Genomic DNA, 5,192 nt, shown 5'->3' with positions numbered 1-5,192 from the left:
CCGCTGCTTTGTTGCACTTTCAAACAAGCTCACCAATTAAGCCCCCAAACTTCATGTTAGACCATCAAGGGGCAAGCAACTTGTTGTGCAGATCTAGCCCTTTCCACTTGCCAGCTTGCAAGCACAGTTTGGCATTGTCCATCATGTCCTTTGTCACAACAACCCAGGCTTGATCTTGCTTCGTGATTTCAACCACAAACTTGGCACATTAGGCCTTCGTGTGACCTCCGTGTGAGTACTAGGGTTTAGAATTTCGAGACCACCTTGCCCATCGATCTCACTATGGCCTCGCAACTTGCCCACTGCCAAGGCAGTGAGTCTTTATTGTTGTTTTTCCAAAGGAATATTTTCACTGGTTTTAAGAACTCCTTAAGCATTGAGCCATTAAATACTATATATGGGAGCATAAATGAATTGATCACTTTTAATCTGCTTACGAAAGGCAGAAGCACATACTCCCACCTATGCAACTTGCTCCTTACCTTATCCAACGCACATGAGAATCTTTGCTTGTGGGTTATATCCACCCCCAGAGGGGCTCCCAAAGTGCCTACATACCCTCACTTTGGACACAATCTTCCCGGACCACATTGCGGGATTGAACGAGTCATCTTCTAAGAGGGAGATTAATCTAGATTTTTCAATATTGCACTTCGACCTTGACGAAATGGCATACGTTTGCACAATCTCTAGAGCCTTCTTGATCACCTAAGGACAACATTTGAGGAAGAGTAGTGAATCATCCGCAAACAGCTTCGCCAGTAGTTGGTGATAGTGGGGAGGGATAGTCCTTGAATCTCCCCTCTTAAAGCATTGTCTTCGAGCATTGTCACCGGGGGATGAGATCCAATGGCAAACAAGAGAGGAGCTAGTGGGCAGCCTTGTTTAATTGATCTTTTTACTTCGAAAGACTCCACAATCCGCTCATTAAATAAGAGTTCAAATTGGCCAATGATTTCATGACCTCTTCGATAAAAGACCATGTGATCCTATCATACACTTTATATAAATCCAATTGTAGTAATATACACTTTTTCTTAATGAATGATGCAAACTCTGTGCCAACCATTGCTGCCAGAATGTTGTTGTAGATAGATCTTCCTTTTATAAATCCATGTTGGTGGGGGGGGTGATGACTTTATCAAGTAGGGGAGAGAGCATGAGAGCAACAATTTTGGTGATTATTTTGTATGCCACTAACATCATAGTTATTGGGCACCACTGCTTCAACTGGGAGCAACACATTTGTTTAGGGATCGGTTGTTAAGGCCTCTTTTGATGCTCAAGTCAAGAGCTCCATTGACTAGGGCTCGGTTAGCCATTCGCATGATTGGAGACTTAACATCCTCCCATAATTCTTTGAAGAACTCCGTAATGCCGTCCCATTCTCTTGCCCAAAGCTAGTATCGTGAGAGAGCATTCCTCCTCAAAGAACACCTTCTCCAAGATGTTGGCGTCTGAATGTGATACTATTTTTTTGACACTTCCCATAAGAGCAGTTATGGCTCCATCCACTTTCGGAGAGCGGGCCTCAGGCTGGCCAATGATGTATTGCAAATGGTTAAGCATCATATGAGCCATTTCATCTGGGTTCTTAATCTCCTTTCCTTCCCCGTCACAAAACGAGTGGACAATGCCCCGATTTCTCTTGACTTTGATGGCCTTGAAGAAGTGAGATTGATTAGCCTCCTCGGTTGGAAGAAAGTCTCTCTGGATAGAATTTAGGTCTTCTTCACCTGCTCGAGTTGTTGTTCAGTCAAGATGCATTTTGCTTCAAGCCACCTTCTGTGCTCGGCTTTGGAAGCTGACCCTTCTTGTTTTTTGGTGGTTAAAAGCTCTACTTTGTCTGCGAGTTGCTTTAATCGCTCATCGTGATGTTTCTTCCTTCTAGAGCCTACAATCTTGATTACTTTTTGAATATTCTTGGCGAAGATATCCCAAGCCTTAGGGCTTACCAATCCACATCTTTACGAAGCGTTCTTATAGCTTTGATGGACCAGGTTTCTAAAGAGAGGGTCTTTAAAAGGATGAGCCCATGTCAGTAGCTTCTTTGATCCTTGGGGACAGTGACATTTTTCTTTGGTTTTATGGAATTTCATGCTTAATGGTAGGTGATCCAACAGGAATTGTGAAGTTACCACCTTCATGTCAAGCAATGGTGGCAGCCAGTCGACTTGATGGAAACAATAGCATCTATCCAATCGAGATGCTATGTCAGCATAATGCAGGCTGATATACATGAATCTTGGTGTGCTATTCCACAAAACTACCTCCCACAAGTTCATTAAATCCCACTTCTCACACAAGCATCGTCATCTGGATCTCTCAAATCTCGCAAGCATGTTCAATGAGCCTATTCTATCCTTTCTCTTCTATACCATATTGAAGTCACCCATTAGGAGCCATTCCCCTTCCACGTGAATGCCTTTCAGGTGCTCCCAAAGCTTTGCTCTTTCCTTCACCACGCAGGGACCATATATGTTGACAATGGTTATATTTTGGTCCACCCACTTGATCTTTACTCCCAAAGATCTCCTTGATGTTTGATTAAACACCACCTTGGGTTCTAGGTCCCTGTCCACAACCATCAGGACACCAATGTACCCATCACCACCCTCTCCATATAATACAAGCCTCTTCCCCCATGCTTGTTCTTTTACTTGCGGCATCGAGGTGATGTTCTTGGACAACCCATCAGTTGACTTCTTTTCCTTTTCTAACTTCCTCTCTGAAGAGGGACCTCTTTTTTTGTGTCTTTAGCCCCTTAACATTCCATGATTGGATGATCAAATCCTCCATAATTGAGATAGGGGAATGAACGGTCCCTCCACCTCCTAAGACTCTCCTACTATCCTCTTTCGTGGTGTCCTCCTCCGTTGGTCCTTTCCCATTCACCTTGATTACCATGATGTTTTATGGGGGATTCAGATCAGGGGCTTTCTTTTCTTGTAATATTGCAAAAGGATTGTGAAGCAGGATGAGAAATGCCGCCCCTTTAGGTTGGGCGGGAGGTGGGGTAGAGCTTCTCTCTTTCCAAGCTTTTGTAGTCTCAAGTGACCTAAAATCCCTTGCCACTACCGTTACCCTTTTGACCCTCTTCAAGCATGAGATTTGCACCGCCGACATAGTTTTCACTATCATGAACTTAGGTGGAAAAGTATTCTCATTGATTGGACCTATAGGGATTTGCATAGCAAAGTACCGCTTCTCCACCGTCTTCTCATGTTGTTTAGTTATCTCTTTGTCACAGATCATAGCCTCTTTTTCTTCACATTCTCTTGACTCTTTGCTATTCTTTACATGTTTCTCACTCACTTCTATGATTGCTTCCTTAACAGAGATATGATGTCACCTCATGATCTAGAGTCTTGCATTGTCGGTTCGATATTTACTTTAGCCTTCATGGGGCAATCCTTGGCAAAGTGCCCAAATTTGTTACACTCAAAGCGTGCCCCAAAGTAAGTCCTGAAGTTGAGTGGAATCGTAACTAGCCCTATGCTCTTTGGTGGTGTCTTAGAGACATTCCAACCTATGCACACCCAATTAAGAGGCCTTGCCTAGTCCTCTCTTGTTAGGAACAAACAAGGGGGTGCCTAATTGACTAGCAAGCATCCTAATATTATCCCAAATCCGGCTTGGCAGCCCCGCAAACTCGACCCAAACTAGATGTATCCCTTGGAGGGATTCTGCCGAATAAAAAATGGTCTCCCATGGTACTACACAAACCGTTGCTCTGTTAAACAAGAGAGGGCCTTTATCCAAGAACTTTGAAACATCGGAGTCATCCTTGAATCTAATTGACCAGAACCCCTTAGCGAATGTAGGTAGTACTTTCAATTGCTCCTCCATGCCCTAGAATTTGTGGTCCCAGAATCCATTGTATCAGCTTATATCTATTCGGGACTCTAACATTGAAGCCAAACAAAAGCATAAGTTTTGCTTGCATGGCTAGCTACTTTTTTAAAAGCGCTGGTGGAATCTCCATCGCGATAGCCTCCTGCCTAGTCTATGAGAACCAGAGCCGGTAGCCAACTTGTTAGCGTTCATACAAATGGTGCCTTGAGGCTCCCTAGCCTTGAGTGCCTTTAGCTCAAAATTACAACCTTTAGTGTTAAGGTCGACGCTTTATCTTTTCCTTTAATGGGGTGATTCTTCTCAGGTGAAAATTATTTATTTTTTGTCTAGGTCGAACTCTTTGATGACACATCAATATTTTCCTTGCAGCAATCATCTGTGAGAACCTTATGATGTCCTCCTCCATGGGCAACATCTCTGCATCCATGAAAGACTTTGTCATGGAGCAATGCTAACTTCGGTAGGGGGGGGTAGGGAAAGCCCAAACCTACTGGAAATTGACCCCTATCAACGAGAAAAATAAGCAAGTAGAAAGCGTTGAAGATCAATCAAGAAGGAAAAAAAATGTTGAAGGTTGGGTATATATAGCGAGCCAAAGGAAATCATACCAAGAGCCTAAGTACTAAACACCACCACCAAAAATAAAAACGCGCTGAAGATGAAAAGAGAAAAAAACCACTTAAAATGATGGTGCGCCGAAGATGATAAAACTTAAAAAATCCAACCAATCATGAGTTGTAGTTTTGGATTCTTAAAGAAACCCACAAAAAGCTTTCATTTTAGCAGCAAATGTGATAATCCACTCACCAACCAAGTCAAAAAGTAAAAAAGAAACATTTTTTAAGCATTTTCATTCCATGTTTGTATTTCTCACTTTTCAAAGGCCCAAAAATATCAATTGTTTGAATTGTTTTCAAAAAACAAGCCACGGTTCCCGAAGTTGTAAAAAAAGCTTGAAAACAATGGTTGTGCTTCTAAATCATAATCACTAAAATGTATTTGTAAAAGCTAATCATATTAACATAGTAAGTCTTTTGACCACTGTAGACTGTGGGAATGGGTCTTATATAGGCACGTGTACATGAACCAGATCGAATAATTACTAGCAGTAGTTACTGTAGTAATTACCCCAGTCCATGTACCTATAAATAGGACCCGCTAGTCTCATTCTTGGGGTCTTTCACATCGTTAGTCAGTCTTGATTCATTGTACTTGTTAAGTTGTTATTGTGATTGTCATCTAGCTCTATTGTAATCAGCACTTGGTGCCAATTGTATTTTCCTTCATTATCTAAATATACTAGGTCTAGTTCTTATGACCAATATCTGACTTTGTAC

This window comes from Adiantum capillus-veneris, chromosome 19, assembly GCF_014529385.1.
Source record: "Adiantum capillus-veneris isolate H3 chromosome 19, ASM1452938v2, whole genome shotgun sequence".
NCBI classification, from domain to species: Eukaryota; Viridiplantae; Streptophyta; class Polypodiopsida; order Polypodiales; family Pteridaceae; genus Adiantum; species Adiantum capillus-veneris.
Note: the sequence above shows the minus strand (reverse complement) of the source record.